Source organism: Macrobrachium rosenbergii, chromosome 10, assembly GCF_040412425.1.
Source record: "Macrobrachium rosenbergii isolate ZJJX-2024 chromosome 10, ASM4041242v1, whole genome shotgun sequence".
NCBI classification, from domain to species: Eukaryota; Metazoa; Arthropoda; class Malacostraca; order Decapoda; family Palaemonidae; genus Macrobrachium; species Macrobrachium rosenbergii.
The window spans coordinates 6,336,937-6,349,436 of record NC_089750.1 but is presented as its reverse complement, the minus strand read 5'-3'; the positions used below and the strand labels follow the sequence as shown (position 1 = coordinate 6,349,436).

The following is a 12,500-nucleotide window of genomic DNA, read 5'->3' as shown; positions in this document are numbered from 1 at the left end:
CCACGTTCTTACTTATCGAAATAAAACATTATTTTCATTTATTTTCATGTTCAGTGCTCTCTCTCTCTCTCTCTCTCTCTCTCTCTCTCTCTCTCTCTCTCTCTTAATCACCTACGTTATCCCATTTACATGAGAGAATATTCACTTGAAAGTTGCTCATACAAGCAGCAGCTCGTGCCTGAATAAGACCAGGTTACTCTGATGGCAAAAGCAAAAGACGGATAAGATTCTGTCACGTCTAGTTTCTCTCTCTCTCTCTTTAGCTACGACCCACAACATCCGTCTAATATCCAGGTACCTAATTCGCTGCTTAGGTCCAAAACTCCACAATAGGTATTCAGGGAACGTCCCCATCTGTCCTCCTTGTCCGGTGAGAGAGAGAGAGAGAGAGAGAGAGAGAGAGAGAGAGAGAGAGAGAGAGAGAGAGAGAGAGATATGCACCATAAGAACAAACCGCATTCACACACATTTGTACTACACTCATTTACATATTTCCATGTAAGTTTGAAAGATAAGCACTTGAAAAAAATTTTTTTTTCCCATATAATGGTAAACCTTTCATACAAGTATCATTCCCTGAATCCTACAGAAAGGAAGCAATCAGTGAATTTAAGGTAATCAATATACCAGTCGGGAGGAGACTGGAGAAAGTGAAAAAGCCAAACTTTGATGACATATAAGGCAGTACACCAGAGGATGACAGCTAACAGTCTGTGAAAGAATAAATGGAAGACGAAAAGAATGAAAGATAAATAAGTAAAAGAGTAAGAGGAAGACAAAAGGTTAATAAGTGTTTGTGGAGGGGTAGATGGAGTAAGCAAAAATAAAATATTAATAAACAGAAGAGGAAGAGAGGAATGAGTGAGGAAAAATAAAAGATCAGTAAATAGAAGAAAAAGAAGGGAGAAAACTAATAAGTGTTTGTGAATAAGTAGAGAAGGCTAATAAGTGTTTGCGAAGGAAGAGAGTAAGAACAAAATAAAAGATTAATAAACGGACGAAGAAGAGGAAGAGAAAGGAATAGAAGGAGTGAGCAAAAATAGAAGATCAGTAAACAGAAGAAGAGGAAGGTAGAAAACGAATACGTGTTTGTGAATAAACAGAGAAGACCAATATAAGTTTTTGTGAAGGAATAGAGGAGTAAGAAAATATAAAAGATTAATAAAGAGAAGAAGAAGAAGAAAGAGAGAACAGAAGGAGGAAAAATAAAGGATTAGTAAACAGAAGAAGAGGAAGGGAGAAAACTAATAAGCGTTTGTGAATAAACAGAGAAGACAATTAAGTGTTTGTAAAGGAATAGAGGAGTAAGAAAAAAATAAAAGATTAATAAACAGAAGAGGAAGAGAGGAATAAAAGGAGTGAGGAAAAATAAAAGATTAGTAAATAGAAGGATTAGGAAGGGGGAAGACTAATAAGTGTTTGTGAACGAATCAACAGAGAACGAATTTATGAAAGATTAATGTACAGAAGCAGAGGAAGTGAGAAGATTAATAATAAGTGTCTGTGAAGGGATAGACGAAGTGGGGAACAAAAACAGATTAAGAAACAGAAGACACAGAGAGAAGATGAATAGTAAGTGTCTGTGAAGGGATAGACGGAGTAGGAAACAATAACAGATTAATAAACAGGAAAAGAGGAAGAGAGAGGATTAATTCGATTAATAAGTGTTAATAAACAGGAGAAAAGGAAGAGAGAAGATTAACAAGAGTTTGTGAGGGAATAGAAGGAGTGAGAAAAAATCAAAGATGAATGAGTAGAAGCAAGGAGTTCAAAGATTAATGAGTAGAAACAGGAGAAAAAAATCAAAGATTAATGAGTAGAAGCAGAAAGAGGAAAAAATCAAAGATTAATGAGTAGAAGCAGAAGGAGTGAGAAAAAATCAAAGATGAATGAGTAGAAGCGGAAGGAGTGAGAAAAAAATCAAAGATTAATGAGTAGAAGCAGAAGGAGTGAGAAAAAAATCATAGATTAATGAGTAGAAGCGGAAGGAGTGAGAAAAAAAATCAAAGATTAATGAGTAGAAGCAGAAGGAGTGAGAAAAAAAATCAAAGATTAATGAGTAGAAACAGGAGTGAGACAAAAAAAAATCAAAGATTAATGAGTAGAAGCGGAAGGAGTGAGAAAAATCAAAGATTAATGAGTACAAGCAGACGGAGAAAGGAGAAAGATTAGAACGGAGCAAGATGTTGGGGACGATGACTCCGACACACACACAACAGGTAAGGGAACAAAATATCAAAGGCAAACAACTCACCTTGCGCAGGTGCTTGCGTCGACCTTCCCAGCGCTTAAAGGCGACGGTCTGCAATGAAACAGACAGACGTATAAACCCAATGCCCATGCTTCTTTACAGTTCGTGACAAATTATTGGACAGACAGACTTCTAAACCCGATGCTAATGGTTCTTTATAATCCATTATAAATTCTTTGTCAAACAGACATATAATGAAAAAGCTAATGGTTCTTTATAATCCATTATAAATTCTTTGTCAAGCAGACAGAATAGTTCATGACAAATTATTTGTCAAACAGAATTATAAAGCCAAAGCTAAGGTTCTTTATAATCCATTATAAATTCTTTGTCAAACAGACATATAAATAAAATGCTAATGGTTCTTCAATATTCATTACAAATTAATTGTCGAACAGGCATAATAGTTCATGACAAATTATTTGTCAAAAACTTTAAACCCGATGCTAATGGTTCTTTATAGTTCGTGACAAATTTTCAAACAGACTTATAAACCCGATGCTAATGCTTCTTTATAGTTCGTGACATACTATTTGTCAGGCAGACTTATAAACCCATAGCTAATGTTTCTTTACAGTTCGTGACAAATTATTTGTCAGACAGACTTATAAACCCAATGCTAATGCTTCTTTGTAGTTCGTGACATATTATTTGTCAAACAGACTTATATACCCAGTGCTAATGCTTCTTTATAGTTCATGACAAATTACTTGTCAAACAGACTTATAAACTCAATGATAATCCTTCTTTATAATTCATGACTAATTGTTTGTCAGACAGACTTATAAAATACCTACTATTACCTAATATTGCATATCAATTACATAAAATACCTGTTATTGCATATAAATTGTATAAAATACCTAATATTGCATATAAATTACATAAAATACCTGTTATTGTATAAATTGTATAAAATACCTAATATTACCTAATACTGCATATAAATAACATAAAATACCTGTTATTGCATATAAATTGTATAAAATATCTAATATTACCTAATATTGCATATAAATTGCATAATGTCCTGTCACTGCACATAAGCAGTATAAAATACCTAATATTACCTAATACTGCATATAAATTGCATAAAATAGCTGTTATTGCATACAAATTATATGAAATACCTAATATTACCTAATACTGCATATAAATAACATAAAATAGCTGTTACTGCATACAAATTAGATAAAGTACCTAATATTACCTAATACTGCATATAAATTGCATAAAATACCTGTTATTGCATGCAAATTATATAAAATACCTAATATTTCCTAATACTGCATATAAGTTGCATAAAGTATCTGTTATTGCATACAAATTATATAACATACCTAACATTACATATAAACTGCATAAAATACCTGTTATTGCATATAAATTATATAAAATACCTAATATTGCATATAAATTGTGTAAAATACCTCCTATTGCATAAAAAATAATATAAAATACCTAATATTGCATATCAATTACATAAAATACCTATTATTGCATACAAATCGTATAAAACCTTATATGACCTGATACTGCATATAAATTATTACATAAAATAACTGTTATTGCATATGAATTACATCAAATACCTGTTAATGCATATAAATTGTAAAAAATGCCTGTCATTGCATATAAATTATATAAAATACCTGTTATTGCATAGAAACTGTAAAAATACCTGTCACTGTATATAAAAGGTATAAAATACTGTTACTGCATATATATTGTATAAAATGCCTATTACTGCAAACATACTGTATAAAATACCTGATATTGCAAATAAATTGTATCAAATACCTGTTATCGCATATAAATTGTACAAAATACCTACTATTGCATACAAACTGTACAAAATAACACTGTTATTGCACACACACACACACACACCGTATTCATCGCCTGGCAAAGCAACTGTGCATTTATTAATGTACCGAGCAATCTCATAGCGTGGGCAATACGGAGTATATTGACTTATGCGTATACGTATGGAAGCAAGCACTTGCAAGCTGTTTTAGCGCTGGAGCCTGCTAAATCCTCCATTGGAGTCTGCTAAATCCTCCATTGGAGTACGTTAAATCCTCCAGTGGAGTCTGCTAAATCCTCCATTGGAGTACGTTAAATCCTCCAGTGGAGTCTGCTAAACCGGAGTCTGCTAAATCCTCCATTGGAGTATGCTAAATCGTCCATCGGAGTCTGCTGAATCTTCCATTGGAGCCAGCTGAATCCTCCACTGGAGTCTGCTAAATCCTCCATTGGAGTCTTCTAAATCCTCCATTGGAGTCTGCTAAATCCTCCATTGGAGTCTGCTAAATCCTCCATTGGAGTCTTCTAAATCCTCCACTGGAGCCTCCTAAACCCTCCACTGGAGCCTCCTAAACCCTCCACTGGAGTCTGCTAAGTCCTCCAACAGAGGTGGAAATAGAGCGAATAATAATAAGCTAGTTAAGACTAAATGCGAACAGTGAACTCTTCTTCCATGTCCGACGTCGAGGCCAGCTGCAGCCCACCTTCCATAATGGATAACGCGAGAGGCAAACGAAAAAGAAGGAACATTTCAAATTTCAATTTCCCACTTTGGTGCCGCCGTCGAAGTTCACGTGGGTGCCCTGCAATATTCAATACTCTTGCCAAAGGGGCTCTCCTCTCTCTCTCTCTCTCTCTCTCTCTCTCTCTCTCTCTCTCTCTCTCTCTCTGGTTGTATGTCGTCCATACGCAAAGAGATTTGACTTGTTTTTTCTCTCTTCACCTTCATCTTCTGTGTATGTTTGTTTTCCTAATTGTGTTTAATCTCTCTCTCTCTCTCTCTCTCTCTCTCTCTTGTATGTACATTTACAAAGAGAGAGAAACAGGAGTTAAATATTGGCATATGGACGACATACGCGGGGAGAGAGAGAGAGAGAGAGAGAGAGAGAGAGAGAGAGAGAGAGAGAGAGAGAGAGAGATTTAAACAAAATGGCATAAGGAAAACATACTTGCACAAAATACAAAGAGAGAAAGAGAAATAAAGTTAAATCTCTGGGCATACGACGACATACAACCCCAGAGAGAGAGAGAGAGAGAGAGAGAGAGAGAGAGAGAGAGAGAGAGAGAGAGAGAAACGTGTGGGCAGACGACAAATGTTACCAACAGCCTTGGGAATGTTACTCGCCAGTGCCATGGTTACAACGTTTGGCAACAGACGGGGCGAGACTTCGCGCAAAATGAAATAAAAAGAAAAAGAAATCCTTCCTCCCCCACTATTCGTCCCACAAACAACTTGACGATTCCCCCCACAAACATACCTCCCGTAAGGGGGTAGCGCCTTCGGTGCACCTCATGCGGTGCACTGTAGGCATTGCTTCAGGTTCTTTGCAGCGTGCCTTCGGTCCCTAGCTGCAACCCTTTTCGTTCCTTTTACTGTACCTCCTTTCACATTCTCTTTTTTCCATCTTACCTTCCAGCCGCTCCTAACAACTGATTCATAGTGCAACTGCGAGGTTTTCCAACTGTTACACCTTTCAAGCCTTTTACTCTCAATTTCCCTTTCAGCTCTGAATGACCTCATAGGTCCCAGCGCTTGGACTTTGGCCTAAATTCTATATTCAATTCAATTCAACCCACCAACATAATTCATACAGAGGCCACTGGAGAATGGAATCTGATGTCTTTTTGTAGCCCAGGGTCGATGGGAATGAGATAATGGCATAATGAAGATGAGAACAGAATTCCAAAATGGGAATCCTTAACCGCCGGTAGCTTGTTATTTAAGAAGAGGTGACCTGACAGGTGTTACTTTCAGCTCACTGATTTAGTGTCCAATCATTTGAGACCAGGTAACCTGACAGATGTTACTTTCCTTAAGCTCGAGGGAATAGTGTTTAATGTTTTGGGAAAAGGTGACCTGACATGTGTTACTAACCTTAAGCTCTTGGGGACAGTGTCTAATAATTTATGAAGAGGCGACCTGACAGGTGTTACTTTCCTTAAACTCGAGGGAATAACGCTTAATCTTTTGGCAAGAGGTGACCAGACAGGTGTTACTATCCTTAAGCTCTTGGGGACAGTGTCTAATAATTTATGAAGAGGTGACTTGACAGGTGTTACAATCCTTAAGCACGAGGGAATAATGGCTAATATTTAATGAGAAGCGGCCTGACACGTGTTACTGCCAGGGCTCCAAGGAATAGTTGATATCATTTGGGATGAGGTGGCCTGACAGGCTTTACAAGGTCACCTCTCCCACAGAGGTATACCGAGAATCAATATCCATTTTGTTATGGCTTTACAGAACTCAGATCTCATAGTATTAATCGCATGCGTGTTGGCCGGAGCCTTTGATGGTTAAATCAATCACATATACTACATATGTATTATATATATATATATATATATATATATATATATATATATATATATATATATATATATATATATATATATATATATAAAAAATGTGTGTATATGTATATATGTAAATTTCATTTCCTTAGATGGAAAGGCTCTAGTTATTCTCAACTCCAGATGTTTACCAAAAAAAACTTTTGGGATGATGTAGCTAGCCCCATGCCTTTCACCCACCCTGGCTGTACCATACCACAGTCAACTGACTACCACGAACATGATTCACTTCTTGAGCAAAATGGCATTTAATGAAACAAACACACTTGTTTACTCCATTTTGAAAATAATCTCGGAATTCCTCAATGGTGAGATTACATTAATACAGTAACAAGCCGGTGAGACAGCTTGGAACCTCCTCTCAAGGGATTTGAACCATGTCAGCAATTCAAATTTCCCTAAAGGAGGGGTTGGCTTATCATGAATAATAATAATAATAATAATAATAATAATAATAATAATAATAATAATAATAATAATCACGAGATTTATTAATATAATAATAAACAACTTTATTATTTTGATCATTACAAAGTTGATATTCACAGCAATAACATTTTCTGGATAATAATAATATTAATAATAATAACATGGTTTATTAAAAATAATGATAAACTTTCTTATTTTGAAGACAATGAAGTTGATTTTCATAATAATAATAATAATAATAATAATAATAATAATAATAATAATAATAATAATAATTTATTATTTTGATGATTATTATTTTATTAATAATAATAATAATAATAATAATAATAATAATAATAGTAATAATAATGTTTGTCAATTTAATAATAATGAACTTTATTTTGAGGAAAATGAACCTATTTTTATAATAATAATAATAATAATAATAATAATAATAATAATAATAATAATAATAATAATAACCTTACAATATCAGTAAACTTACAACAGTAATATAAAAATAATACAAAAAAATCCCACCCAAGAGACATTTAATATACTCCCCCTTGGAGACGGACTTAGCAAAGATGAGAGTTTATTCGCCCCAAAATGAGGAAAGGTCCTTCCGTCTCTAAATCGGAGAACATGAGAGGGGCAGAGGCCCCGGTTAAACCCTCGAAAGCTCATGATATGAGCTTTTGGAACGAGAGAGAGAGAGAGAGAGAGAACTATACTCGGTCATTTTCATGTGACTGACTTATTATTCAATCAACATTTTATGAACTGTTGTATAATACAATGACAAATATATATCAATATATATATAACTGTATATATACATACATATATATATATATATATATATATATATATATATATATATATATATATATATATATATATATATATATATAAACAAGTATGAGACGCGCCGAAGTTTCTTCGGCGCAATCGAGTTTTCTGTACAGCCTCGTCGGCGCAGTCGAGTTTTCTGTACAGCCTCTACAACGTATAATCAAGGCCACCGAAAATAGGTCTATCTTTCGGTGGTCTCGGTATAATGCTGTATGAGCCGCGTTCCACGTCCCATGAAACTTTAACCATGGCCCGGTGGTGGCCTATCCTATATCGTTGCCAGAAGCACGATTGTGGCTAACTTTAACCTTAAATAAAATAAATACTACTGAGGCTAGAGGGCTGCAACTTGGTATGTTTGATGACTGGAGAGTGGATGATCAACATACCAATCTGCAGCCCTTAAGCCTCAGTAGTTTTTAAGATCTGAGGGCGGACAGAAAAAGTGCGGACGGACAGACAAAGCCGGCACAATAGTTTTCTTTTACAGAGAACTAAAACTAATACATACATAAATAAATAAGTGTTCGTATCAATCGGGTGGGTTGAATGCTACGCCAAGCTAATTACACTAGAAGGCGTAAGTGGGATACAAGACTATAATACCAGGTGGTTCTACATATATATGTATATATCATTTATTACCTAACAATAAATACCTAGAATAATCTTAATCCACCCACGAATATGTATACAGGGTGTCTGTAAAGCCATGGTGCAATTTAAAATACATGTAGCTTCGCAACTATACATGACAGAATCATACATGATAAAATCAACCTGTAAAAAGCATAAGAAAACTTGATGTATCTCGTTTTTCTGTTCTTCTGAAGTCTTATTTACTATTTGTTTTATCAAAATTTTTGATAAAATATTTTTACTTAGCGTCGGCATCAACCCACCACCATGATAGTCGATTTTACGTTTGAAACATTTAGCTATCTTCTATACTAATAAAATCCCAGTGGATCTTTCTTGTTTGTTCGTCCCGGGTGGGGACGGGTAGGTAGGGGATTGGGAAGGTAGGGGAGACATGACACATCCACCCTCCTCATGCAAACCTGTTTGTCCGCTCCGAATGGGGGCGGGGTAGGTAGGGAATCGGGAGGGTAGGGGAGACATGACACATCCACCCTCCTCCTGCAAACCTGTTTGTCCGCACCGGGTGTGGGCGGGGTAGATAGTTGGTAGGGAGGGTACGGGAGACATGACGGGCAGCGCCGGGTTCCAGCACAGCGTAGCACACTCCATCAAGCTCGTTTATGAATATTTATCACATCACTGTGACATTTTATGTACAAAAACATTCAGCTACAAATTTTATTTAATACAAATATATAAAATGGCACGGCTATGCATACACCATATTCTAGCACTTGGATCTCAGGCTTTGCAGTGACAAGAGCATCCGAAAAGTGTGAAGAATTCGAGAAGTCCAGAGAGCATTGTGGTTATTACAATTACATGTGTATCTAATATAAACAAACGCATATTCATCTCTCTATAAATATCAACTGCACATACAGTAATATTTTGAGCTCAAAACGAAAATGACGACCTCAGTAACTCAAACAAATATTTTTTAATCCATCATCAACTCGAGAGTCACCCAGAGGGCAGAGAGCGTCCTATAATTCGCTAACGAGGCTCACGGCCTGCTGATTAGCTAATTCAACGACGTAGTTAATCAGATTTTCCATCTCTACTACGATTAGGCGCTGAGAGTTATAGGGCTGGGGAGAGAGAGAGAGAGAGAGAGAGAGAGAGAGAGTGTGTGTGTGTGTGTGTGTGTGTGTGTGTGTGTGTGTGTGTGTGTTTTAAACTTAAAGTAGGGGGCTGTTCTTTGATCACTGACATTGAACGTTTTTGGCCTTTAAGCTTGTGGCGACACACACACACACACGAACACAAACACACAAAGACACACACACACACACACACACACACACACACACACATACACACATATATATATATATATATATATATATATATATATATATATATATATATATATATATATATATATATAGTAATTGTAATACCCACAATGCCCTCTTAACTTCTCGGATTCTTCGCGCTTTTTGGATACGCTAGTTCTGGATCCTGGATCCAAGAGTGATTATGGTACCGCGGGTTCGTTCCCCGCTACCGGACATCATAATTTCTTCAGATTTCTTGCACTTGGGTCCAAAGGCTTCGCAGTGACAAGCGTATCCAAAAAGTGCGAAGAACCAGAGAAGTTAAGAGGGTATTGTGGCTATTACAATTACATGCATCTGGTAGAAAGTAATCAGTGAATTATATATATATATACGAGTACATATATATATATATATATATATATATATATATATATATATATATATATATATATATATATATATATATATATATATATATATATATATATATATATGTGTATGTGTAGTTGTGTATATATGTATATATATAATATATATATATACATATATACACATATCTATCCATATATTATATGGATAGATAGATAGATAGATAGATAGATAGATATGGAGAGAGAGAGAGAGAGAGAGAGATTAACAAAATCAACTTCCCTCCCCATCCTCCCTTTTCTTGTATCCTTCGTGCCCGGGCTGGAAAAAGGCCATTGGGCTTCCAAAAAAAAAAAGTTAATAAAAAGAACAGAGGCAACTAAAGTGCTTATCTCTTATCTCTCCTAGTCCGTTTTAACTTTCCAGAAGCTTAGGAAAAAGAAGAAGAAGAAGAAGAAGAAGTTTCCGGGTGGATTTTTAAAAGTTCCAGATCACACTGAGATACCAACCTGTGGGTTGGGGAGGATTTGTTTCTCTCCTGAGGAGAAGACACCGAGACGGGCAAAGCGGCTTAATCTTGGTCTCTAAAAGTTCTCTTAAAGTTAATAATAAGTGCTGAATCGCTTTCTTCTTGAGTCAACACCAAATGGCGTTTCATTTAAGCTCCGCCGAGCAATTGCACCTTCATGTTCCCCATTTCATATTTTGACCTAATTAATAATTTATATGGAGGCCGATGGCAAGGGTGGCCCAATTCCCTCGTCTAGGTCATAAAAAAAATCTAAGACAAGGGAGTAAGGAGAAAGGGGGCGGGGAGGGGGGGGGAGAGTTGGGACAGACGAGACGAAGAAATAAAATAAGGGCCTTGAGCCAAAAAGACGTGACACACCTTCAGCCTCTTCAATGATGGAAGGTTTTAAGTCTCAGGAAAACAGAACCAGGAAGTGAATTCCAAAGCTTGCAGTTAGAGGGAAAGAAACTACCGCACGATGAAACATATCACCAAACCTTACAATCCAGTGGTCAACAATGACAAAAGTATTTCATATTGGAAGCGGTAGTCCGATGGTGTTACGGGGCCGCCTGGCCGGACGGTGGACTGTTCGCTAGCTCTATGGAGCAGTGGTCGAAATAATACCTGTAGAAAAATATGGAATAAAACCACCCTTACGGAGGAAAGAAAAAGGATCAGGAGGATCAAAAGAAGAGTTGAAGATTATCATTAATTTATCCGTTTTTCTAATACCTGATCTCCCATTGCCTTCCGTTACTTCCTTCAAATGAACACCATAATATTCTTTGGAAGCTTGAATTTCAAGTCAATGGCCCCTGTGGGGTTGTTCCATATGAATAAGGTTCATCTTAAGAATAATAATAATGATGTGTCTTCCCAAAAGTATCTCTACTTAAATAATTTTTTTTACATCTCTTCTAAACTAATGTTTCTTCCCAACAGCATCTCTTCTAAAATAATGGTTCTTCCCAACAGCATCTCTCCTAAAATTATGTTTCTTCCCAAAATCATCTCTACTAAAATGATGTTTCTTCCCAAAAGCCTCTCTCCTAAAATGATGTTTCTTCCCAGCAGCATCTCTCCTAAAATAATGTTTCTTCCCAAAAGCATCTCTGTTAAAATTATGTTTCTTCCCAAAAGCATCTCTTCTAAAATTATGCTTCTTCCCAATGGTATCTCTCAAAAAATAATGTTTCTCCCCAACAGTATCTCTACTAAAATAATGTCTCTTCCCAAAAGCATCTCTTCTAAAATACCAACAGGATCTCTCCTAAAATAATGTTTCTTTCCAACAGCATCTCTTCTAAAATAATGTTCCTTCCCAACAGCATCTCTCCTAAAATAATGTTTCTTCCCAGCAGCACCTCTTCTAAAATACCAACAGCATCTCTCCTACAATAATGTTTCTTCCCAACAGCATCTCTCCTAAAATAATGCTTCCTCCCAACAGCATCTCTCCTAAAATAATGTTTCTTCCCAACAGCATCTCTCCTACAATAATGTTTCTTCCCAGCAGCACCCCTTCTAAAATAGCAACAGCATCTCTCCTAAAATAATATTTCTTCGCAACAGCATCTCTCCTACAATAATGCTTCTTCCCAACAGCATCTCTCCTAAAATAATGTTTCTTCCCAACATCATCTCCCCTAAAAAAAATGTTTCTTCTCAACAGCATCTCCCCTAAAAGGATGGTTCTTCCCAACAGCACCTCTTCTAAAATACCAACAGCATCTCTCCTAAAATAATGTTTCTTCCCAACAGCATCTTTCCTAAAATAATGTTTCTTCCCAAAAGC

At 36.1% G+C, this 12,500-nt stretch overlaps 1 protein-coding gene across 2 annotated transcripts in view; it reads right to left on the bottom strand.

Moving 5' to 3' along the window:
- disp (dispatched) overlaps positions 1-12,500 on the bottom strand; it is a 139,337-nt gene that overhangs the window by 57,033 nt on the left and 69,804 nt on the right. For both annotated transcript variants that reach the window (XM_067109816.1, XM_067109817.1), the window contains one exon: positions 2,255-2,302. The gene's annotated coding sequence lies outside the window, so the exon portion shown is untranslated. The remainder of the gene's footprint in view (positions 1-2,254; positions 2,303-12,500) is intronic.